Source organism: Henckelia pumila, chromosome 1, assembly GCF_033568475.1.
Source record: "Henckelia pumila isolate YLH828 chromosome 1, ASM3356847v2, whole genome shotgun sequence".
Taxonomy (NCBI): domain Eukaryota; kingdom Viridiplantae; phylum Streptophyta; class Magnoliopsida; order Lamiales; family Gesneriaceae; genus Henckelia; species Henckelia pumila.
The window spans coordinates 39,572,478-39,600,097 of NC_133120.1; the positions used below are offsets into that span (position 1 = coordinate 39,572,478).

The 27,620-nt window shown below is 40.8% G+C and overlaps 1 non-coding gene across 1 annotated transcript; it reads right to left on the reverse strand.

The window, feature by feature from the left end:
- Positions 1-19,999: 19,999 nt before the first annotated feature.
- On the reverse strand, positions 20,000-20,106 carry LOC140876914 (small nucleolar RNA R71). Its single transcript, XR_012149141.1, has one exon. It is a non-coding gene; the product is annotated as a small nucleolar RNA R71 (small nucleolar RNA).
- Between the last annotated feature and the right edge of the window lie 7,514 nt (positions 20,107-27,620).

The following is a 27,620-nucleotide window of genomic DNA, read 5'->3' on the forward strand; positions in this document are numbered from 1 at the left end:
TATGATGAAACCTTTTCACCAGTTGCAATGTTCAAGTCCATAAGAATCCTTATTGCCATAGCTGCTTGGTATGACTATGAGATATGGCAAATGGATGTGAAGACTGCATTTCTTAATGGAAACATTAAGGAAGAGATCTATATGACGCAGCCTGAGTGATACACATCCATGGGAAGCGAGCATAAGGTATGCAAGCTTCAGAGATCAATCTATGGTCTCAAACAAGCATCAAGAAGTTGGAACCAAAAATTTGATGAAACAATAAAGGATTTTGGTTTCATCAAGAACCCGAAGGAACCATGCGTGTACAAGAAAGTAATTAAGGATGCTGTGACATTATTAGTACTTTATGTTGATGACATCCTACTAATTGGGAATGATGTAGGGATGTTGCAGTCAACAAAGATATGGTTATCAGGTAGATTCTTAATGAAGGATTTAGGTGAGGCATCCTATATTCTAGGAATTCAGATCTATAGAGATAGATCTAAAAGAATGATAGGACTCACTCAATCAACCTACATCAACACCATATTGAAAAGGTTTTCAATGGATGGGTCCAAGAGAGGACATCTACCTATGTGTCATGGAGTTTCTCTATCCAAGTTCATGTGTCCCAAGACTGATGAAGAGATAGAGAAAATGACACATGTACCATATGCGTCAGCCATAGGTAGTATCATGTATGGGATGATATCTACCAGACCGGATGTAGCATTTGCTCTGAGTGTCACGAGCAGATATCAAGCCAATCCCGGTCAAATGCATTGGAAAGCCGTGAAGGACATTCTTAAGTACTTACGAAGGACTAAGAATATGTTCATGGTATATGAAGGAAGAGAACTGAAATTGGAAGGCTATACCGACTCTAGCTTCCAAAGTGACGTGGATGACTCGAAGTCAACCTCTGGATTTGTGTTCATGGTCAATGGCGGTGCTGTCTCTTGGAAGAGTTCCAAGCAGGACACCACAGCAGATTCCACCACTGAGGCAGAATACATTGCGGCATCAGCTGCTGCTAAAGAGGCCGTTTGGATGAGAAATTTCGTCCAAGAGTTGGGTGTTATTCCTGAAGTTGTTGGTCCAGTCCCGGTGTACTGTGACAACACGGGTGCCGTTGCTTAGGCAAAGGAACCAAGGTCTCATCAAAGATCCAAACACGTACTGAGAAAATACCACATCATCCGGGAGATCGTGGAAAGAGGAGACATCACTGTCGAGAGAGTGGCCTCTGCAGACAATATCGATGATCCACTTACTAAGCCCTTGGCAGGACCATTATTTGACAAACATCGCGAAACAATGGGACTGCGTAGTATGACTAGTTGGCTTTAGGGCAAGTGGGAGATTGAAAGAGTGAGTGCCCGGTGAGCCAACTTGTGGCTAAGGGCTTTTATGACTCTATGTATAAACAATCTTTTGTTTAATATAATTTACACTTTTATAAAGGCGTTTACTTTATCTTTTATCATATTATTATGTTGTGACATACTATAAGATGTTTAGATGAAGACCTTGAATATACTATAGTGTATGTAAGATGTGGTGGAACATGGGGATGGCTATCATGAAACACATCTTATAGTCACTGTATATTCTAAACAGTTCCTAGTCGATTGAGCCGTCCGTTAATAAGGATAAGGATCGTTCGAGATTGAGACTAGCATTTGCGATGCCGAGTACCACGTTTCATTGGTATGGAACATAGAGATGTTCAAAGCATGCAAATGGATATTCATACGATGAATGATCGACCTACCCTATCCGGACTTTCCAAGTGGTTATCACTTATCGAGTGGATAAAGTCCGCGGTTTTGGTTGTACACCATTAGTCCTTACTACTTGAAACATCATTGAGACTCTATATGCTAATACTGTACTTTGACTTGTTTACCGACTCTATTGGGGTCATCAGGTGTCGGGATTGGGTACAGTTATGACACATATAGGAGTCGATGCTTTGTTGTCAAGGATTCACCACATACTTGCTAGTATGGATATCCTATGCGATCTGATGAGATATTAGTGTGACGAATCTCTGGCCAGAGTACATGATGTGTTTTAAGAAATGGTTTCTTAGTAGCACATGCGATGTCACTATTTGATCTTCAAGATGCATTGCATAGTTATCGAATCTCGAACGACTCTCGATTTACCAATAGTTGTTGATTCGATCGGGATATTTGGATGAAGGGACCGTACTGTACGCTAACCAAAATCTATTGGTTCTTGCAGGCACTATCAGTGATACCTAGGGAATCATGGGGCGATGTTGCTAGGCGCTCTTACCATGATTCGATGGGCAAGTCGGAAATTGTTGTTCCGAGTCAAAAGGAGTTGAGAGCCCACGGCTAGCTGTATCCCTGAACCATTGAGGGTCACACAAGTAATGGATTTTTAATCCCCGTTGAGATAATTAAATTTGAAAAGTTAAATTTAGTGAATAAAGAAGTGGGACTTCTTATATCAGAGTAGAAGAATAAGATTTCCTAAAATGACATAGGGATGGGCATTTTTGGAAATCACTGAATTCGGATTCAGAAAATTTATCTTGACTTTAAAAGGTGCAGAAATGGTTTCTGTGCACATTGGTGAAATTGGTTTATCAATCTGAGTCACGATGAATTTTATATTAATTTCTGAACATGCGGGCTTTGCTTGTCAGGCTTGAACTTATTACTAATGGGCCCTAAGCTGTTAGCAGCCCACATTATAAATAAGTTATTGCAGTACAGAATTTACACAACAGAGGCTCATAATTTCGAACACTAGGGTTTTTGAGACCTATAGTGGCCGCCCCCTCTCTGTGTTTTCTCTCTGAAAATTCCAGCCTGTGAATTTTGAATTTGCAGTCTGGTTTAACGGATCAAATTCGTTAATTCTCTTCGTAGAAACTTCTGATACATTTTCTAGTGCAATCTATCAGAGGGATTAAACTTCTGTTCGTGTACCTGATTGAAGAATTGTACGTCCATCAGTTCCTGGGATATACAACAAGAGCAGAGTAATCTGTTGGTGTCCATAATCTCGTTTCGAGATTTTAAGGTAAAAATTTAATTGTTATTTAATTTTTACACGCACAATTTAATCGTAAAGTTTTGAACCCATGATATGGAATCGTTCCATATAAAATTTTAAAAACTTCCGCTGCACCGGGTATCAATTCTGATTGATCTGATCACCGTTTTCCAACAATTCATATGATGAATGATCGAACTACCCTATTCGGACTTTCCAAGTGGTTATCACTTATCGAGTGGATAAAGTCCGCGGTTTTGGTTGTACACCATTAATCCTTACTACTTGAAACATCATTGAGACTCTATATGCTAGTACTGTACTTTGACTCGTTTACCGACTCTATTGGGGTCAACAAGTGTCGGGATTGGGTATAGTTACGACACATATAGGAGTCGATGCTTTGTTGTCAAGGATTCACCACATACTTGTGAGTGTGGATATCCTATGCGATCTGAGGAGATATTAGTGTGACGAACCTCTGGCCAGAGTACATGATGTGTTTTAGGTTACTCGGTTTTCCTAGTAACACATGCGATGTCACTATTTGATCTCCAAGATGTAATGCATAGTTATCGAATCTCGAACGACTCTCGATGCACCAATGGTTGTTGATTCGATCGGGATATATGGATGAAGGGACCGTACTGTACGCTAACCAAAATCTACTGGTTCTTGCAGGTTGATCGAGCAAATACTACCACGAAAAATCAACGTAAATATATCTATCAATTAAGCTCGAATAAATCGCAAGTGCACGATTCAAGTTATAATATAATATACTGAGTACGAGTATCGTCCTCAGGGACTAACGAAAATAATTTGTCTTTTCAATTTTTAACTACACAAAGTATCGAAAAAGTGATTTGTGAATTAACTAACATCTAAAATTAAAACTCAATATAAATTAACTTAAATTTTACAACCAAGCCAACAAATCTCAGAGTGAAGAATAACAATTCAAAATGATTTTGTTGGAATTTCGGTTCACCTTTTCCCTAATTGAACTGGACGATTGTAACTTAATTTATTTTTATAAATTTAACAGAAGTTCCTATAACATTGACACTCTCTCTCGAGGTGATGCCAAACTAATCAAATCAGTGAAATAATTAAATCTCTCTAATTATTTATCACGACTGATTGCTTTGCGTTCTATGAATTCTAAAACTTTCAACCTGGTGGTCTATGGCTATCAACATGTACTAAATACCATATCTCTATGCATATTTTAAGTCCATGGATTATATCATTCGTCCTAATTATAAACCTATCTCTCGACAGCAATTCATAATTTACGAATCTATGTTAAAGGTAGCTAATCATTAACATAGAAAGAAAAACATGATAAAATCAATTATAAACATAAATCAATTCCCAATACGTCCGGTGATTCAATCACACTACAGTGTTTCGGGATTAGGATCCCCTCGATTCCAACAAAATAATAGTTTAGCTACTAGAATTCATTACAAAAATTCAATCTCCAAGATTTTCAACATATAAATTAAGAAGAAGAAGAAAAGGAAAAACTCCCAACGGAGAAGAGAAATCTCAGGCGTTCAGCCGCCGGTAGTCTTCTGATATGCGTCCCGTGTAACTCTCAAAAACTAAAGAAATAATTGTATTTATAGTTCCCCAGAATCCTCTCCGAAATAAACTCTCGAAATAATAAAAAAAAAAAAAACTGCGCGACGCACCCGAGCGGTAGAAATTGGCCGCTCGGGCGCCTCGAAATTCCTTGCGCTACTATCTCAAAAATACGTGACCGCGCCCGAGCGGTAGAAATTGGCTGCTCGGGCGCCCGCGCGGTAGATAGTGTATGTGCCCGCGCGGTAGATAGTGGCCGCCCGCGCGCCCTTCTTCGTTTCCAGAATTTTGCCTTTCTTCTTGTTCTATCTGCATGGCCTCTACTGTGCATCACCTTCCCACCAAGTATCGGCATTTCTTGGTGATTTCCTGCCATAAAAATAGATAAACCAGAGGAGTGAATACGAACATAATAAAACAATATAAAGAGCAAGAATGGAAAAGAACGGACAAAATGTAAACGAAACGAAAGCAAAACAAACAAAAAACAAGAAATAAAAACACATAAAAACGACTCCTATCAACCTCCCCAAACTAACCTTTTGCTCGCCTTTGAGCAAAATAGGTGATAGAATAACATGCAGACACAACAGAACGACGAAACAAGGAAGTGAAATTAATCTTCTTAAGCCTCAGAATATTTTCCACAAAATAAACAATCCAATCGATCAACATGCTGAAATTTTAAAAATGTAACACCAACTAGCAAACCTTGCAAACTTCAAAATCTCGCAACTCCGTATTTTGGAATACTCTACTCTAAATTCAATTCACACATTCTAGAATCATGAGGACTTTTTCGGGTATATCAGGATTAAGATTTTGAAACATTCAATAATACACACACTCATGACTGGTATAACTCAATGAAAAATAGTGTGTGCATGTTTTTGATCAAGAATCCACATTCATTAACTGTGTCTATCAACAGTCCATAGGCAATATTCTCACAACCCCTCTCCACTAGTATATTAGGCAACTGTAACTCGGTCAATAGGTCTTATTCGGCTTATAATGTTAGGCTAGGCTAATGGCTCCAAATGAAGGACACGAATTCAAAGAGGGAGTAAATAATGATCATTCTATACAGACTACTCTTTTCGAATTACAAATTTGCACTTCTTCTCATTCATTGATTTCCAGATTTTTTTTTCCTTTCACTTGCCTTTTGCCAACATTCTTCTCTTTCTTTTTCCCCATTTTTTTTCTCAATATTTTCATATTTTTAAACATATCCCTTCTTTTTTCTTTTCTTCTTGCTACCCCCTTTTGATTTTTTGAACAATACTCAACACACCATTCGTTTCTCAGCTTTTCAGTAGGAGCATACACATCAATGATCTACATTCAATTTACTCCCAACAAGGTAGGAATGAGTGTTTAAGCTATGGGTAGTAATTGTAGGTTCTTGAAAAATGTCGAATGGGGGTTTTCCACACGTTTTCACGCGTGCCATTCGTTTTCTATTAAGCTCAAATAAGGTACTAGGGACAAAATAAATCAAGGGTAGTTTGAAAGGCACAAACGAAATTCAGAAAGAAATGCCTATATCACTCCTAAATCACAGTATGCCCGTATTGCGCCTCAAGGGATGTTCGAACTTGTTCTAGACAAATCTCAATTCACAGTTAACTCATACAGATCTCAATTAGTGCAGAAAAAAGAATCATCAGTAGTAAGCGATGATTACACCAACATAAAATCCAGATTATGCACCTCTCATGCTCATATAAATGTGAAGGCTCAATTGGGCATCTAAAGGTAATTCACGAAAGATTTCTTTCTAGCCCAAAAATCAAACAAATTGCCTCAATCATATCCAAGTTTGTGTGTTTCAAATACAGATTCAAGTGTACCTCACAGAATGTTTTGAGACCTATTCATCGACTTGGTTATACTAGTTCAAAATGATTTGTCAAACAAAGAAGATAGTCATGGACTTAAGCAAAAACAAACAGTGAACCCAAAATTTTTTTTATTTTTTTATTTTTTTATTTTTTTCATCATTGGCTTTTCTGATTTTCATTCAAAACACTTGCAACTACATTACAAACGACTCAAACGAACAAAAAAAACACGAAAAACAATACTGAAAACACAAAAGACAAACACCCTCCCCAAACTAAAGACAAGCATTGTCCCCAATGCTACTTAACACCACCAAAAATAAAACAAACTAAAAGAAAATAAAAACAAAAAAAACAATAAAAACTCCCCTGGTACTAATCAGACTCCTCCTCATCCATGTCTTCGGGCAGATCCTGAACCGGTGGAGCATATTGGAACTGGAACGGTGGAGGATATGGCGGTGGTGCAGGATAAACGGTCGGGTCCATCCCAGCATTGGCGAGCAGTCCTCGCATCATGGCATGGGTGGATTCATTTTAGGCGGCGTTTACCTCTTGACAGTGCTCCTGATGTTGCGTCCATGCCGACATTTCACTCAATGTTTCATGTGTGGTGCGGCGAGCAGGAGGTGGCCGAGGTGCAGTCCGTGATGATTGACCAGGGCCAGAGCTGGCCTGGCCAGGAAGTGAAAACTCGCGTACGCGGAAGGCATGTTTTGCTTTCAGAATTGTGTTATCCACTGCCTGCATTGGGTCCAACCATTCTTTTGTGTCCTTGTATGGGACACCAACTTCCACACACAGTAAAGAAACAATGGTCGGAAAGAAAATTGAAATGTTGGACATGCGAATGGAAGTGTACAACTCTTGGTTGATAATTTGTCCAACATTAACCGGCCATTGTTTGTGCACAACATAGAGAAGCACCGCCCTGCTCATTGTCACAACATGTGTATGGGACACCGGCATCAACCTGTGGGTCAGAAAAGCATACCACAAGGCCGGTTCCAGCCGCAAATGTTTTTTCTTAAAAGATATGAACTTCACCGAATCCTTCCACACATTAGCTTCATAGCACAACTCATTCGAAATTTCATTATAATCCGGATTGGCCTTAAAAGCCTGAAATTGGCTATCGTCTACTTCCGGAGTTTGCAATAACGCATTAATAGCAGCGGGAGTAAAAGAAACAATCTTACCCCACACGAAGGTAGTGCTATCGGTACGCTCGGCGGCGTTGGCGTAAAATTCACAGACCAAGGGGACTAATGCCGCGACAGGTTGGCGGCAAAACTCGGCCCATCCTCGAGCTACGATGCCAAGGGAGGCGGTGCGGTTTTCAAAAAGATCAATTCCTCGCTCCGGAATGGGATTCCTAGCGGCCTTGGCTTCCTCATAACGTGCCTTTGCTTCTTCAGAAATAAATTTCCCATCTATTAAGTGGGATGGGTTGGCCCTAGAGGTGGAAATCTTCTGTTTCTTTGGCGCCATGTCGAGAGATGGGAGAACTCGAGTGAATTACCTGCGAAATTGAGAAAAGAAGAAGAAATTGAGAGTGAGGGAGATGGCGGTTGTGAGGGAATTAGGGTTAGAGAGAAAGGAAAGAGAGAAAATAAAGAAGGGAAAAAGGAATCGGGTGTTTTAAATTTTTGATTTTGCGCGAGGCGCCCGCGTGGTAGAAAAGTGCCGCGCGGGCGCATACCCCTTTTTTCTAAAAAAATTTTGACAGAGGGTTGGGTGCGCGGGCGGCAGAAAACTGCCGCGCGAGCGCACCCCTTTTTTTCAAAAAATTTTAAGACCGAGAGTTGGGTGCGCGGGCGGCAGAAAACTGCCGCGCGAGCGCACCCCATTTTTTTCCAAAAAATTTTAAAACAGAACTCAACTCGAGAAAGACAGGAAATTAACTAAAAATTCTAACACTTGAACTAAAATGAACAAAAAACGCGAATAAATAAAAGGGAAAGTAGAATGAAGTTCTCAATTTAAAGTCGAGAGCTTGACTTTTCACCCTCCCCAAACTAGTCTTGGTCAGTCAATGTGGTGATGACTGGCATGGAATCCACATCACCCCCACATAGTGTTTTAACCTTTGAGCATTGACCGTGAACGACTCGTTGCGGGCATCTTTGATCTCTATGGCCCCTGATGGATACACCCTAGTGATCTTATAGGGCCCAGACCATCTAGACTTCAGTTTCCCGGGAAATAGTCTTAACCAGGAGTTGAACAGCAACACAGCCTCTCCTTCCTTGAATTCCCGCTGACGAATATGCCTGTCATGTATTCTCTTTGTCCGTTCCTTGTACGAAACTGCCATGTCATATGCATTGTCGTGGAATTCTTCCAGTTGATTTAGCTCCAACAACCTTTTTTCACCTGCAGCAGCAAATTCATAGTTTAGAGTCTTAATAGCCCAAAATGCTCTATGCTCTAATTCAACAGGTAAATGGCATGCCTTTCCAAATAATAATCTATAAGGGGAAGTGCCGATAGGGGTTTTAAATGCCGTCCTATAGGCCCATAAGGCATCATCAAGTCGAAGTGCCCAATCCTTCCGATTAGTAATCACACTTTTCTCTAGGATCTGTTTGATCTCTCGATTGGACACTTCCACTTGGCCACTGGTCTGGGGATGATATGGGGTAGATACCTTATGCTTGACACCATATTTCTTTAAAAGTTTGTCAAAAAGTTTATTGCAAAAGTGGGTGCCACCATCACTAATGATTGCACGGGGTGTACCAAACCGATTAAAAATATTTTTCTTCAAAAATTTTAGTACAACCTGTGCATCATTTGTTGCAAAAGCTTCAGCCTCTACCCATTTTGAAACATAATCGACTGCGACCAAAATGTATTTTTTCGTCAAAGAAGGTGGAAATGGTCCCATATAGTCGATTCCCCAAACATCGAATATCTCACACGCAATGATATTATTCATAGGCATTTCATTTCGGTTAGAGATATTACCTGTCCGCTGACATCTATCACAAGCTAAAACATACCGGCGCGCATCCTTAAAAAGGTCGGGCCAATAGAACCCACATTCCAGTACCTTCGCTGCAGTTTTGATTGGCCCAGTATGGCCACCTACCTCACGATCATGACAATGACTGAGGATGCTTTGAATTTCTCCTTCCGCCACACATCTCCGAATCATTGAGTCAGCACATATTTTAAACAAAAATGGTTCCTCCCAAAAATAGTGCTTGACATCCGATAAAATTTTTTTCTTCTGATGGAAAGATAGATTATGTGGGAGTGTGCTTGTGACCAGAAAATTAGCAAAATGTGCATACCATGGTGAACTCTCTATGGCGAAAAGTTTTTCATCAGGGAACCAATCATCTATATCCTTTACTTCATTTTGTGCATCATCAGTAATGCATTCTAATCTAGACAGATGATCAGCTACTACATTTTCAACACCTTTCTTATCCCTGATCTCTAAATCAAATTCTTGCAAAAGAAAGATCCACCTAATCAGTCTAGGTTTCGCATCTTTCTTTGCCAACAGGTGTTTAATAGCAGAGTGATCTGTGTAGACTGTGATTTTTGAAAGCACAAGGTACGAATGAAATTTGTCTAGTGCAAATACTACAGCTAGCAACTCTTTTTCAGTGGTGGCATAATTGAGCTGAGCTTCATTAAGAGTCTTACTAGCGTAGTAGATGGTTCGGAATACCTTGTCTATTCGTTGGCCAAGTACCGCACCAACAGCAGAATCACTCGCATCGCACATTACTTCAAATGGAAGCTCCCAGTTCGGCGATGTCAATACTGGCGCAGTCACCAGTCTTTCTCTCAACACCTCAAAGGCCTGCAAACAATTCGAATCAAAATCAAAAGGGGCATCTTTCATGAGCAAAGAGGACAGAGGTTTGGCAATTTTTGAAAAGTCTTTAATAAATCGCCGATAAAAACCAGCATGTCCGAGGAAACTTCTAACTCCCTTTACTGTCGTAGGTGGAGGCAGATTTTGAATAACGTGCACCTTAGCCTTGTCCACCTCGATCCCTTGCTCAGAAATTCTGTGACCTAACACTATACCTTCTGTCACCATGAAATGACACTTCTCCCAGTTAAGCACCAAATTGGTCTCCTCGCATCTCATCAACACAGAATTTAAGTTATGCAGACATGCATCAAAAGATTGACCGAAAATAGAAAAATCATCCATGAAAATTTCTAGAAAATTTTCGACCATATCATGAAAAATAGCAGTCATACATCTCTGAAAAGTAGCAGGAGCATTACATAATCCGAAAGGCATACGTTTGTAGGCAAATGTACCATATGGGCAGGTAAAAGTCATTTTATCCTGGTCTTCAGGTGCAATCGCTATTTGATTGTATCCTGAGTACCCATCTAAAAAACAGTAAAATTCATACCCAGCCAATCTTTCTAGCATTTGATCAATGAACGGGAGGGGAAAATGATCCTTACGGGTTGCGTCATTTAATTTTCTATAATCTATGCACACACGCCAACCCGTAATTATCCTAGTAGGTATTAATTCATTATTCTCATTCTTTATAACAGTTATCCCCCCTTTCTTTGGTACACACTGCACTGGACTCACCCATGGACTATCAGAAATAGGATAAATGATACCTGCGTCCAAAATTTTGATCGTTCAGCTTTCACAACTTCCTGCATCTTTGGGTTTAGTCTCCTCTGCGGTTGGACTAATGGGTTGATGCTCTCTTCCATTAAAATCTTGTGCATGCATATGGATGGATTGATTCCTTTGATATCCGCCACTTTCCAAGCAAACACACTCTTGTGTTTCTTAAGCACCTCCATTAGTTTGTCCTCCATCTCACCTGTCAAAGAAGAAGATATTATGACAGGTAACTTATCGTTCTCACCTAAAAACATGTATTTAAGATGAATGGGTAATGGTTTCAATTCCACAGTAGGTGGTTCCTCAATGCTTGGTTTCTGAAGAACTAAATCCTTCCGGTCACCAAGGTCTTCAAGTCTAAGCTTTCCACCTCTTCTCCATGACTGGTTGTCATTCAAGTATGCGGTCATCTCTTCTACTCCGTCACTGAGGTCGCCCAACTGTTCAAATACAAGTGCAGCCTCTAACGGTTCCTGAAAATTATCCTGCACATAATCAAATAAGAGTGAGTCTACTACATCTAACTGAAAACATTCTTCATTATTCTGAGAAAATTTCAAAGCATTAAAAACGTCAAAAGAAATTTTCTCCTCTCCCACTCTCAACAACAGCTCTCCCTTCTGGACATCTATAAGTGCTTTTCCTGTTGCCAGGAAAGGTCATCCCAAGATGAGTGGCATGTCCAAATCTTCTTCCATATCTAACACCACGAAGTCCACGGGGAAGATGAATTTGTCCACTTTCACAAGCACGTCCTCGATAATCCCCCGTGGATATTTGATGGACCTGTCCGCCAATTGTAAAGACATTCTGGTGGACTTTGGTTCTCCCAAGCTCAGTTTCCTGAAAACAGAGTAAGGCATTAAATTTATACTTGCACCCAAATCACACAAAGCCTTATGAAACTGAACATCATTAATTACACAAGGGATAGAGAAACTCCCTGGAGCCTTTTTCTTTTGTGGGATTTTGTTCTGCACCAGTGCTGAGCAATTTTTTGTCAGACTTATCATTGCATGCTCCTCCAATTTCCTCTTGTTAGAGAGGATTTCCTTCAAGAATTTCGCATAGCTTGGCATTTGCATCAGTGCATCGGCGAAGGGTATATTGATGTTCAATTTCTTGAACACTTCTAAAAATTTACCAAACTGAGAGTCTATGTGAGACCTCGGTTCTAAACATCTAATTAAGGAGTAAACAATAATTATGCATCCAAGATCTAAGAACTAAAAACAAAACAAAGGAAAAAAAAAAATTTAAAGAAGCGCGCCCTGGACAGAGGCGCTATTGAGTTCTCAGAGTGGGGTGTGCTCGGGCTGCTAAAAATTGCAGCTCGGGCGCCCCCCCTACAGCAAAAACAGAACAGCAGAAAACATGCTTTGCAATTCCATCTAAAACTATTCCAATGCAATCCAAATCAACACATACATTAAAAATACAGTTCCTCCGATTAATACATGAAGTTCTAGAGTTTAACAACTACTCCAAAATAGAACATGCCACGATAGCAATACGGCAAAGCTTGCATGACAATACAACATAATAATAAAGTTCTTTATCTAAACATGTTCTAACAACACTAGGTAGACATGCTGACACGACTTCTAAACCGAGTCTCACTGCTACAACTTTCTCTCGGAGCTAACCATGCCTCTTCTGACTTGATTCTGCCCCACCTGTTGCCAAGTACACATACAAAACAAAGCAATAGCCGGATAACCGGTGAGAACGACATTCCCAGTAAAAGCAACATAACAATTAATACAACAATCAAGATGCTTTCAATACAACAATTAAATTAATAACAACATAATGAATGCATGTCTTTTAAACCGGGATATCAATCTGATAAACGAGGGATTGCTGCTGTGCTTTTAGGATCCCGAGGATAAGATCACGTAACAACTCACCGACTCTCCCAATCAAGGTGGTGCCACGTATCTCACTCCTCTAGACTTTGAGCAACTATAATGAGTATGCTAGCACTAGGCGAAATGACTACGACCTAGGCCACTCAATCATAGTTCCCAAACGTCTAAACAAAAAGGGCGGTTCTGCCCGCTGAAAACAAGATTGGCTCAAGATGAATGCATAACATAAACATAAAACATAGCCATATAACCAAAGCTCAATCAAAACAACAAAACACAAGTTCCTCATGCTAGAACGAGTGTAGATGCAAGTATGTGATTTTAAGGGAAACTCGAGAACCAACTGTTCCGAGTATGCTATCCCGCTATCGATGTTTGCCTTTACCTTACAATGCAGTAGTTCCAACTCTGGATAAGCTACAATAAAAGGTTTAATCAACAACTAAACAATCCAACAACAAAGGCAACGGTTCAAGGTAATCTCTTTACCGTTCTTCGTCCAATTCTCGACGACCAAATGCTTCTAACACAGGGCTTGACAACTCCAAACAAATCTGTTCAGATACAATTTAATGATCAATAACCACGATCAACTTACAAGCCAAGATCACAACTCAAAAACGGTTCGAAATCCCCAAAACTCAAACCGACGGCATAACGGCTATAAACTGAACAAACCGACAACGCAGACAGCAGTTCAATAGCGATATCAACTCAATTCAATGCTAATACAACAATAACAAGACAAACCCAACAAATCTCAAAACTCACATTTTCGAAAATAGCTTCCAAAAATCATAACAATTCCGAACGTCGCTCTAATTCAAAACCGACAGATAATAAACGATCAGAACCCCGCCAAGAACAACATACTAGAATCTAGATCGATTCTAACAACCTCCGAAAAACAAAACATATCTGATCGGAGAAATACTTACGGTATAACGGAGCTCTCACTGCAGTGATTACTAATCTGCCTTCAGAAATAATTTCTAATGGCCGGATCGAGCTCGGGAGGAAATCTGGAAGCTTGGAAAAGCTTGAAGGCATCTTCAATGGTGGATCACGGCTAGGGGAGGAAGATAGAGTGCCAAGAATAGTCAACCCTTGCTAGATATTATAACAATTTCAATATTTGTGTTATAGTCCCTGAAAAATCCAATTTTTGCAAAATAGACCCTGATCAAAATCAAGTCGGCTCGTTAACTCTGGAAACTCTGATTATCTCAAATAAGCTCAATTAAGGTAAAAACGGGGCTTTACAATTCTCCCTTACTAAGAAGAGATTTCGTCCTCGAAATCAACAAAAACCACAACTCATAAGATAGAATAAAGAACTAAAGACAGTAAGAAAAACTCACGTCAACTGAATAACTCTGGAAAACGCTGTCTCATGTCAGACTCTGTCTCCCAAGTCGCTTCCTCGACTCCGTGACGGCTCCACTGTACTTTCACTAATGAAATCAACTTGGTTCTGAGTTGCTTCTCTTTCCGATCAAGGATCTGAATCGGTCGTTCAAAATAGCTCAGAGTCTCATCTAACTCGGCTTCGTCAGGCTGAAGGATGTGAGTAGGATCTGGATGATACTTTCGCAGCATAGAGACGTGAAAAACGTCGTGAATACCAGATAAAAACGGAGGAAGTGCAAGTCTGTAGGCAAGATCGCCTATCTTCTCAAGAATCTCGTACGGCCCGATGAATCTCGGAGATAACTTCCCTCTCTTACCGAATCTGACAGTGCCTCTGAATGGAGAAATCTTAAGGAAGATGCGGTCTCCCTGCTCAAAACTCAGAGGTCGACGTCTGACATTCGCATACTTTGCCCGTCTATCTTGAGCTGTCTTCATTCTTGTCTGAATGATCTTAACCTGCTCTGCCATATCTCTAAGCATATCCGGTCCCAAATCTGGTGACTCGGACAAATCATCCCAAAAAAATGGAGATCGGCATTTCTTACCATACAATGCCTCAAAAGGTGCCATACCGATACTCGCTTGGAAGCTGTTGTTGTAAGAAAACTCGACAAGAGGCAAAGAATCCTGCCAACTAGTGCCAAAGTCTAGCACTACCGCTCGCAGCATATCCTCTAACGTCTGGATAGTCCGCTCTGACTCTCCATCGGTCTGAGGATGATAAGCTGTACTGTAGTAGCCCGTGCCCTAATTGAGTAATTAAAGGATTAATGCTAATTAATTGAATTAGGTATCGGATGGATCGGAAGCTCCGAAGGCACGATCGGAAGCTCCGAACAGGATCGGAAGCTCCGATGAGCGATCGGAGGCACCGATGTTATTACGTCAGGCATGACGTGTGGTTGGATCGGAAGCTCCGATCAGGACCGGAAGCTCCGATCACCCCTATCCGGAGTCATCAAGTGATATTTTGACACGTGGCAGATCAGGATCTTCGGAAGCTCCGATGACAGGATCGGACGTTCCGATCGAGGTTCGGACGTTCCGATCAAGGATCGGAAGTTCCGATCGTTGTCTATAAATAGAAGGCCAAGACTTCACTTTCATTTGCCAATTCCGAGTTCTCCTTTCCTTTCTAGTCCTTTTGGAGCTGTTCTAGTCTTTTTAGGCTGGGTCCGGAGGTCGAAGAGGCGTTCGGAAGTCGTAGCGGAGTTGTGCCCAAGTTCTGGAGGCATCGACATCAAAGGGCTAACGACGGACGAATGTATAGCTTTTTCTTCCTATAAATATTTAGGAGTATGCAATAGCTTAGTTAAGGCTTTTAGAGCACTTTAATGATAGTAGTATCATTTGGCAGTGTAGAGCAGACTATAGGCGTGGACCTAGAGTTGGTAGAGCTTGCACTGTTTTGAGGTACGAAAGTACTATTCGAGATATCCTGACTGAGTATGCATGTATCATGTGACCGCATGATTTATATGCCATGATATTATGCTGCATTCATTTGAATCTTGCTCTATCTCCTTCGAGATGTCTGTTAGTAGGGTTGTACCCTATCCTGTTAGTGGATGGACTTCCATCGATTTGGGTCCGGCGTTTCCACGGTTATCTCGGTATGGGAGCCACCTCCTGAAGCGACGGCACAGCGTGCTACATACCAGGGCCCGGTCTGTCTCTGTTATTTGATCCTTGACCTCGAGTCTATAGGGAGTTCACTTTGCATGCATGTATACTCATACTCTCGCACTGAGCGTTTTATGCTCACGTCTCGTACTCTGTATTTTCTGGACACCCTATTCCATGGGGCAGGTTTGCGATTGGACGAGGAGGGTGGATCCAGGAGGGGCTAGTCAGTGGTTGGCCAGCTGGAGCTTCGTCTAGGTTTTATTACTGTTGTTTGGGTTTATACAGCTATTCGATTTGGTTGTATAATGTTATTGGATTCCGCAGTTTTATTCTGATATCTGTTTAATTAAGTTAATTGCATGCCTAAGTTCTGTTTAGTAGGTGATCCGGGTAAGGGTCACTACATGTACTCAGATGCAATCGAGTACCAAGTGCCCCCTGAAGACTGTGCCAAAAGTGAGAAGTGAATCTAGGATCTCTGTCTGAAACGATCGACTTCGGCACACCATGCAATCTCACAACATTGCTAACATACAACTCAGCCATCTGATCCTGACGATACGTCATCCTGTACGGAATAAAACATGCAGACTTCGTCAATCGGTCGATCACTACCCAAATGGCATCGCATCCTCGAACGGATCGTGGTAGATTCGTGACGAAATCCATGGAAATGTGATCCCACTTCCATTCAGGAACAGATAGACTGTGCAACAGACCTCCTGGTCGCTTCCGTTCTGCTTTCACCTGTTGACAATTCAAACACCGAGATACAAACCTCGCTACGTCTCTCTTCATTCTCTTCCACCAAAACTGGTTCTTCAGATCGTTGTACATCTTACGACCTCTAGGATGAATACTAAACCGACTGCAATGAGCCTCTCAGAGAATACGCTGTCTCAACTCCAAAATATCAGGCACAACAATACGGTTATTCACGAACAAAACATCATCTCTAACCTGGAATTCAGATTGATGACCCGATCTGACTTTCTCTACTGAAATCTGGATTCTCGGCTCAGACTTCTGTGCTTCTCTGATTGCAACAAACAACTCTGGCTTGGCTTGAATAGCAAACACTCTGATAGTCTCCCTATCTGTTTCAAACTCTAAACCAGAAGTGCAACAATCATCGATCAACTGGGAAACACCCATAGTAGAAAGAGATAAAGAACAAAGCTTTCGGCTCAAGGCATCTGCAACTGCATTAGACTTCCCCGGATAGTACTTGATTTCACAGTCGAAATCCTTCAATAGATATAACCATCTTCTCTGTCTCATATTTAGCTCTGCCTGTGAAAACAAGTACTTAAGTCTCTTATGGTCAGAAAAGGTCTCGAAAGACCCATAAAGATAGTGACGCCAGATCTTCAGAGCAAAGACGATCGCAGCTAGTTCAAGATCATGGACCGGGTAATGAGTCTCGTGTGGTTTCAGCTGCCTCGATGCATACGCTATCACATGCTTATGCTGCATAAGAACACAACCCAGGCCTGGGTTAGAAGCATCACAATAGACTGTGAAACCTCCAGTACCCTTCGGAATAGAAAGAATTGGAGCACTGGTCAGTCTTCTCTTCAGATCAACAAAGCTAGCCTCACAATCTGGAGTCCAAACAAAAGGCGCATTCTTCTGAGTCAGCTGGGTAATAGGCTTGGCAATAGACGAGAAACCCTCGATGAAACGACGGTAATAACCAGCTAAACCCATGAAGCTTTGGATCTCCGGCACTGAAGTAGGTCTAGGCCAATTCATAACCGCTTCAATCTTGCTGGGATCGACAGAAATCCCATCTTTAGAAATAATATGACCGAGAAAGACAACTCGATCTAACCAAAATTCGCATTTCGACAGCTTGGCAAACAACTGCTCAACTCGCAAAATCTGCAGTACGGTCCTCAAGTGCTCTGCATGGTCAGTACGGTTCTTCGAGTAGATAAGAATGTCATCGATAAAGATAATGACGAACTCATCTAAATAACGCTGAAAGATACGGTTCATCAAACCCATAAAAACCGCTGGGGCGTTAGTCAAACCAAACGGCATGACTATAAACTCAAAGTGACCATACCTCGTCCTGAATGCGGTCTTAGGAACGTCTTCCTCTCGCACTCTCAACTGGTGATAACCTGACCTCAGATCAATCTTAGAGTAGACAGAAGAACCCTGCAGCTGATCAAACAAGTCATCTATTTGGGGTAAAGGATACCTGTTCTTAACTGTAGCCTGATTCAATTGACGGTAGTCGATACAGAGCCGCATAGAACCATCCTTCTTCCGAACGAATAGAACAGGAGCACCCCAAGGCGATACACTAGGTCTGATGTATCCCTTGGCAATCAAATCCTCAAGCTGCTCCTTCAACTCTCTCAATTCAACAAGTGCCATACGATAAGGAGCTTTTGAAATAGGTTGAGTACCTGGCACTAAGTCAATGCTGAATTCGATTTCTCGAATAGGCGGCAATCCAGGAACATCTTCCGGAAACACATCCGCAAAATCTCTAACCACTGGTATATCGACCAAAGCTGGGCTAGATTTCAGTACATCAACTGCATACACCAAAAATCCTTCTGCACCTTTTTGTAGCAAACAAGTCATAGATAACACTGAAATCAAAGGAATTCTAGATCGAGAACCCTTACCAAAGAATTTCCACTCGTCTGCCATTTCCGGTCTGAACCTGACATCGGACGTATTGGGAATTGATTTATGTTTATAATTGATTTTATCATGTTTTTCTTTCTATGTTGATGATTAGCTACCCTTAACATAGATTCGTAAATTATGAATTGCTGTCGAGAGATAGGTTTATAATTAGGACGAATGATATAATCCATGGACTTAAAATATGCATAGAGATATGGTATTTAGTACATGTTGATAGCCATAGACCACCAGGTTGAAAGTTGTAGAATTCATAGAACGCAAAGCAATCAGTCGTGATAAATAATTAGAGAGATTTAATTACTTCACTGATTTGATTAGTTTGGCATCACCTCGAGAGAGAGTGTCAATGTTATAGGAACTTCTGTTAAATTTATAAGAATAAATTAAGTTCCAATCGTCCAGTTCAATTAGGGAAAAGGTGAACCGAAATTTCAACAAAATCATTTTGAATTGTTATTCTTCACTCTGAGATTTGTTGGCTTGGTTGTGAAATTTAAGTTTATTTATATTGAGTTTTAATTTTAGATGTTAGTTAATTCACAAATCATTTTTTTTTTCGATACTTTGTGTAGTTAAAAATTGAAAAGGCAAATTATTTTCGTTAGTCCCTGAGGACGATACTCGTACTCAGTACATTATATTATAACTTGAATCGTGCACTTGCGATTTATTTGAGCTTAATTGATAGATATATTTACGTTGATTTTTCGTGGTAGTATTTGCTCGATCAAGTTTTTGGCGCCGTTGCCGGGGACTAAATAGATTTTAATTTGTTTGATTTGATTTTTCTCTATTAAAATTTTAATCATTCTTTTCCATCTGTGGACTGCAGGATTCTCTTGCAGTACATGCAACACTCACCTGAAGGACTATTGCCTTTTGATCCAGAAATCGACAAAACCTTTCACAGAAGAAGAAGGCAACAGCAGCAAGAAAAGGAAGGAGAACACGAACAAGAACCACCAGTTTACAGATCCATGATGGATCTTGCCTTACCAAACATTGAAGGTGCTCGACCAAGCATTATCCGGCCAACTGTAGCAGCGAATCACTTTGAGATAAAGCCGGCGATTCTTCAAATGGTTCAGAACACGCTTCAATTTGGTGGAAGTGTCATTGATGAACCCTATGTGCATCTCACAAATTTTTTAGAAATTTGTGATACATTCAAGATACAGGGAGTTTCAGATGACGCTATTCGTTTGCGTTTATTCCCTTTTTCACTACGAGACAAGGCGAAAGCATGGCTAACGAATTTACCTGCAGGTTCCATCATAACTTGGGATGATCTGGCTAAAGCTTTCCTCACCAAATGCTTCCCACCATCGAAGTCAATGAAGCTGAGAGCGGACATCACAACTTTTTCCCAAGGTGAACAGGAAACATTTTATGAAGCATGGGAACGCTACAAGGATCTACTGAGGAGATGTCCACACCACCAATTATCAGACGGTCTTGTGGTACAAACTTTTTACTATGGACTTTCTCATTCAAATCGTACCATGTTAGATGCAGCTGCAGGTGGGAATCTACTGCAAAAGTCATCGGAGGATGGTTATGAATTAATCGAGGAAATGGCAACCAGTAGCTATCATCCTCAATCTGAAAGGAGTGGGGCCCAAAAATCAACTGGAATTCATCAAGTTGAAGCATTCACATCTGTGGCTGCTCAACTTGAAGTCATGAACAAAAGGATCGAGGAACTGAGTGTAGGACATTTGGCAATGCGAGTGCAAGAAGTATGGTGTGAAAAATGCGGTGAAGAGCATTTCACGAAAGATTGTCAAACATTCTCTCAACCAGAGGGAGTTATGGCAAGCCACATGGAAAATCAGAATCGCCCCAGGAATGACCCATTTTCGAATTCATACAATCCAGGGTGGAGACAACATCCGAATTTTTCATGGGGTGGACAGAATAATAAGCCGTATGGAAATCAGAATTACAGAAGGCATCCTCAAGAGGAGAAATCAAGCTTGGAGCAGATGATGCAGAAATTTATATCATCTACTGAAACCCGTATGCAGAATCAAGATGTATCGATCAAAAATCTGGAGAATCAAATAGGTCAATTGGCCAAATCAATTTCCAGCAGAGATCAGGGTACTTTGCCAAGCGACACTGAGAAGAATCCGAAGGAACAGGTGAAAGCAATTGAATTAAGGAGTGGAAAGACGGTCGAGCCTGGACAAAAAAGCGAGAAAGAGCCCGAAACGGGTACATCAAAAAAAACTTCAGGTAAGTCATCTATCTCAACACCCCCACCCACTTCACAATCAAAAATTGTTGTGCCACCACCTTTTCCTGCAGCTCTTAAGAAGGCCAAGCTAGACTGTGAGACCTCGGTTCTAGAAGTCATGTCAGCATGTCTACCTAGTGTTGTTAGAACATGTTTAGATAACGAACTTCATTATTATGTTGTATTGTCATGCAAGCTTTGCCGTATTGCTATCGTGGCATGTTCTATTTTGGAGTAGTTTTTAAACTCTAGAACTTCATGTATTAATCGGAGGAACTGTATTTTTAATGTATGTGTTGATTTGGATTACATTGGAATAGTTTTAGATAGAATTGCAAAGCATGTTTTCTGCTGTTCTGTTTCTGCTGTAGGGGGGGCGCCCGAGCTGCAATTTTTAGCAGCCCGAGCTCACCCCACTCTGAGAACTCAGTAGCGCCTCTGTCCAGGGCATGATCGAGCAGCGGTTTTTGGCCTCCTGAGCGCGGCCCTCTTTAAAATTTTTTTTTTTTTTCCTTTGCTTTGTTTTTAGTTCTTAGATCTTGGATGCATAATTATTGTTTACTCCTTAATTAGATGTTTAGAACCGAGGTCTCACATTAAGTGGTATCAGAGCGTTAAGATTCTTGGTTGAACTAGAGTGAGCGGGTAGATCGAGTCTGCGTGTATTGGCTCCTCGCATGTGTTTGAATTATTTTAACTGTGTACTTAATTCCATGCGAGCATGCTTTATTATTGAGAATTATTGAATTACATGGTTATGTGATTTAATTTATAAAGCATGATCTACTTGAGATATAACTGTTTCTGTTATCGACCGGTATCCTGTATTCCAAGCGGTAGTAAGGGCACTGATTGTAGCGATTGAGATATCTCGTGTCCTAAACTTTGATTATCAGATGGGTCCTCGTTGAGTGATAAACAGAAACACACCGCCAGTTATTCCTACGACTGAGCAAGCTAGCACTGAAGTTGATCAGTTGGATGCTTCAGCGACTCCTATGGAAACCTTGCTGAAGAGGTTTCAGTCGTTCAATCCGCCGTTGTTGATGGGTTCAGAAAATCCAGTTGACTGTGAGAGTTGGTTGGATGATATGGATCAGTTGTTTATTCCATTGACTACACAGATGACCGCCGAATCAGGTTAGTAATTCATCAGCTGCGTGGTGGTGCTAAGAGCTGGTGGATCATGACAAAGAAAGCATTTGAGAGTAGAGGTACAGAGGTTACTTGGACTCTTTTTAAATCTGAATTCTATAAGAGATTTTTCCCTATCTCATACCGTAAGGATAAGGGAGCAGAGTTTGCAAATCTGAAGCAAGGGAATCTGAACATTGAAGAGTACGTGGCTAAGTTTGATAGTCTGTTGCGTTTTGCGCCACTAATTGCCGGAGATGAAGAAGCTAAGGCAGATCATTTCATTAATGGCTTGAATCCTGACATCTTCACTTTGGTGAACACTGCTAGACCAGACAACTTTGCGGATGCCATGAATCACGCAAAGGAAGCAGAAGCAGGCTTGTGGAGGCAAAGAAGTAATCAGGTGGCACCTCAGCAGCAGAGGCAGTATCAGAACCAACCCTCTCAGTATCAGAATCAGCCACCTCAGCATCAGAACCAGCAGCAGAGGTATGAAGGTGGTAACAGTGGGGGAAACAGAAAGGATCAGTACAAGGCAAGAGGTAAAAAGTTCAAGAGGCAGGGGAACAGTTCATCCAGTTCCAGTGGTTCGAAGAAATTCGGTTCAGGACCGAGTTCTGGGTCATCACCCTTGTACTGCAGCAAGTGTGGAGGAAGACACTCACCGGATCAGTGTGTGGGAGTCTTCGGCAATTGTAACACCTGTCAGCAACCGGGACACTTCTCTAAAGTGTGCCCACAGCGTAACAGAGATAGAGCTCAGAGTGGGAGTTCATCTAGATCTGCAGCTCAGCCTGAGAGGCAGTCTTCTGCAGTGCACTCTTTCCAGCCTCAGCAGCAGAACAGACAGGGAGGTAGTACCAGTGCAAATCAGCCTCCGAGACAGCAAGCACGAGTCTTTGCTCTGACAGAGGATCAGGCTCAAGCAGCACCTGATGATGTTATAGCAGGTAACTGTTTGATTTTTGGTCATTCTGCTCATGTTTTGATAGATACAGGTGCTTCCCATTCCTTTATCTCTGAGAAATTCGTATTATTGCATGCTTTGCCAACTGAATTGTTGCCTACAGTAGTAGCTGTTACTTCACCTTTGGGTGGAGGAATTGTTTCTGTCAGATTAGTCAGGAACTGTGAACTGTGTTTTGAAGGAAATTTGTTAAAATTCGACTGTATTGTACTTGTACTGTCGGATTTTGATTGTATTGTCGGGATAGATGCTTTAACCAAGTGGAAATTTACATTTGTCTTATTGTTGTTGGTGTTTATTAATGGGCTTGGTTTATAGCCCAATATGATTGTCATATGTAATAAAAGTGGGCCTGGTTTATGGCCCGTTCCCACCCCTAAAATGTATCCCATATTTGTCATCGAAATTTATTGTAAATTTATTAGACTTAGTGGGAGACAAAGATTTGAAGAAATGGTGGGCCCAGCAGACAATGAAGACCGAAGAAATGTAAATTGGAAGCACAATGTAATAGGATTGCATTGCATACTTACATATCACCTAGGATTGGACTTAGACTCGTGATTGGCAACCACAGGTCGATTAGTTAATGGGATCGATCATCCTTAAATAATATATGATATTATTGATGTATGCATGTTTAGACAAAATTGTATGAATCCCGCAAGCATACATAAATTGCATGATGAGACAAATTTTCAAAATAAAATCCCTCATTTTAAATATGATTTAAAATTGATATCAAGATAAACAAAAGAAATTTTAAATATTGTTTAAATATTCCTACCTTCCATCAACGATCAATGTATGTGATGCTACCCGCGGATACGGTCCGGCTCATATTATTGGGGGGGCCCGTTCGTCGGAAAGATGTACATTGGATCGACACATGTTGTAAGTTGGGTGGAACTCCCATGGGATTGGCTCATATTATTGGGGATCCACATGGCGACCGTCCATCACAACTTAATATTGATGGGTCATCTTGACATGTCACAATAAACGGCGTCATATTATTGGGCCCTTATTGGACATGAGGTAAAAACATGGAGGTTGCTTTGGAAGCAATTGGGCTCAACTTTTTGAAAATTACGGTTGGTTGATATTATTCGGGACCATAGTTTGTCAATTAGACTTCATGTTCCCACTAAAGAAAATGTTTCTCGTTTTCACTAGAGGGTAGTGAAATCGTCAAAATAGTGGGAGTGTAATTCATAAAATGAAATTCGCCATATTTTATGTCTTAGTAAATTAATTAAACAAATCATTGATTATTGTCTGTTTCCTTTTCAGTATACTATTACAATGACTTCTCGCAATCCACTGTTTTCAATTCTCGAACAAAACAAATTGACTGGCGCAAACTATACGGAATGGTTCCGTAAGTTGAAAATTATTCTTACTTCGGAAAAAGCTTTCTACGTGTTAGAGAAGCCGCCTCCGAAGGTAGCCTCGGCTAATACAAGTCCGGAAGAGTTGGCCAAACTTGATTTATGGTGGGACCATGATATCAAGGCCAAATGCTACATGTAGGCTTCGATGTCTGATGAGCTTCAAAGGAGATTCGAGGATGCCGTGAATGCTGCTGACATTCACAAGAACCTCAAGGAATTCTTTATAGCTCAGTCAAGGTCGGAGAGGTATGCCACCATCAGAGAGCTCATGACGAGCCGCATGCGAGATGGGACTTCGGTCCGTGAGCATGGGGTGCACATGATTGGGCTCATTGAAAAGTTGGTAACACTCGACTTGACTTTGGAGCATGAACTTAGCGCGGACTTGTTGCTTCTATCACTTCCTTCATCGTTTGACGGTTTTGTGATGAACTTTAATATGAACAACATAGAGGCCACCCTTGAAGAGATGGTCAATATGTTTGTCACATATGAAGCCACACTAAAGAAGGATAAACTGGTACTCTTGGTTGGCTCCTCTTCTAACTCTAAGAAAGGACCAAGTGGAAAGGGTAAAAAACGTTCTGCCCCGCCCAAGAAGAATGTACCAAATAAGAAGGGAAAGGCCAAGGTTTCAAATGTGAATAAAGATGATAACGTTTGCCATTACTGCAAGAAACCCGGTCATTGGAAACGTAACTGCAAGGAATACCTCAAACAGTTGCGAACTGCAAAGGGTATGTTTTACATTGAAATAAATGTTTCGCTTAATACTTCATCTTGGGTATTGGATACCGGATGTGGATCTCACATTTGCAATGGTTTGCAGGTGATGACAAGAAGTCGTAAGCTAAGGATGGGTGAGACCTAGCTAAGGCTCGGGAATGGTTCTAAAGTCGAAGCCAAAGCTAGAGACATTTATTTAGTTTTGCAGAACAATTTTAAGTTATTTTTGAGAGATGTTTTATATGTTCCGGATTTGGTCAAAAACATTATATCTATTTCTATGCTTGATAGAGATGGTTTTTCTTGCAATTTTGTGAATGAGATTTGCAATATTTACAAGAATGAATGTTTGATTGGTAATGGACAACTTGAAAACGATCTATATAGCTTAAAATTAAAGGACGTTCCAATTAATTATGTTGATAAACCGGTAACAACAATTAAAAGGAAGGACGATAGTCAAAACCCGGCAAACCTTTGGCATGCTAGGCTAGGTCATATTTCCTCAAGGAGGATGAACAAGCTAGTGGGAGAGGGCATGTTTGATATGTCTGATATTAACTCTCTACCTACTTGTGAGTCCTGCCTAAAGGGAAAAATGACTAAATCTCCTTTCAAAGGGAAACCTGAGCGTAGTCAAAATCTGTTGGATTTGATCCATACAGATGTTTGCGGTCCATTTAGGATTGGTACTAAATGTGGCAATACCTACTTCATTACCTTTACTAATGATCATTCTAGGTATGGGTATTTATATTTAATGAAATATAAGTCTGAAGCATTTGAAAAGTTCAAAGAATTCAAGGCTGAAGTAGAACACAAACTAGGTAAAAGTATTAAGGCACTTCGATCGGATCGGGGTGGAGAATACTTAAGTACCGAGTTTTTGGACTATCTAAAAGAGAATGAGATTCTCTCTCAGTGGACTCCTCCTATGACACCTCAGCTTAATGGTGTTTCGGAGCGTCGCAATCGAACTTTGTTGGACATGGTTCGATCCATGATGAGCTTCACTGAGCTCCCACCTTCGTTTTGGGGCTACGCACTTGAAACAGCGGTATTGTTGTTAAACAACGTCCACACTAAAGCAGTAAATAAAACACCATACGAGTTATGGAATGACAAAGCTCCTAAGTATTCGTACTTAAGGATTTGGGGATGTCCTGCTTAAGTGAAGCAGATAGTGGGAGATAAATTGAATAGTCAATCCACTTTATGTTATTTTGTAGGGTATCCGAAGAATTCAATCGGATATTATTTCTATCATCCTGCTGAAACAAAAGTGTTTGTTTCAAGGAATGTCACCTTCTTGGAGAAGGAGTTCTTATTGGATAAGAAAGGCAAGATGATGGAACTTGAAGAAATTCGAGAAGAACCCGAGATACAAAAGAGTGATCCTACACCTCAAGAATCATCACAAGACATGCCTATTACTAGGAGATCCGAGAGGACTTCTAGGCCTCCTATTAGATATGGTCTTCTTCTTGAAGGGGATCAAAGTGAACCCGACATTGGATGTGATCCAAGAAACTTCAAGGAAGCAATTTCTGATGCGGATTCGAATTTATGGCTTGAAGCTATGCAATCGGAAATAGACTCGATGCATTCTAACCAAGTTTGGTCATTAGTAGATCCTCCCGATGGAATTGTTCCAATTGGGTGCAAATGGATATACAAGAGAAAGCTTGGGCCTGATGGAAAGGTATTGACCTACAAGGCACGATTGGTGGCAAAAGGTTATACTCAAAGACAAGGAGTTGACTATGATGAAACTTTTTCACCAGTCGCAATGTTCAAGTCCATAAAAATCCTTATTGCCATAGCAGCATGGTATGACTATGAGATATGGCAAATGGATGTAAAGACTGCATTTCTTAATGGAAACATTAAAGAAAAGATCTATATGATGCAGCCTTAGGGATACACATCCATGGGAAGCGAGCATAAGGTATGCAAGCTTCAGAGATCAATCTATGGTCTCAAACAAGCATCAAGAAGTTGGAACCAGAAATTTGATGAAACAATAAAGGATTTTGGTTTCATCAAGAACCCGGAGGAACCATGCGTGTACAAGAAAGTAGTGAAGAATGCGGTAACATTCTTAGTACTTTATGTTGATGACATCCTACTCATGGGGAATGATGTAGGGATGTTGCAGTCAACAAAGATATGGTTATCAGGTAGATTCTCGATGAAGGATTTAGGTGAGGCATCCTATATTCTAGGAATTCATATCTATAGAGATAGATCTAAAAGAATGATAGGACCACTCAATCAACCTACATCAACACCATATTGAAAAGGTTTTCTATGGATGAGTCCAAGAGAGGACATCTACCTATGTGTCATGGAGTTTCTCTATCCAAGTCCATGTGTCCCAAGACTGACGAAGAGATAGAGAAGATGACACACGTGCCATATGCGTCAGCCATAGGTAGTATCATGTATGGGATGATATCTACCAGACCGGATGTGGCCTATGCTCTGAGCGTCAC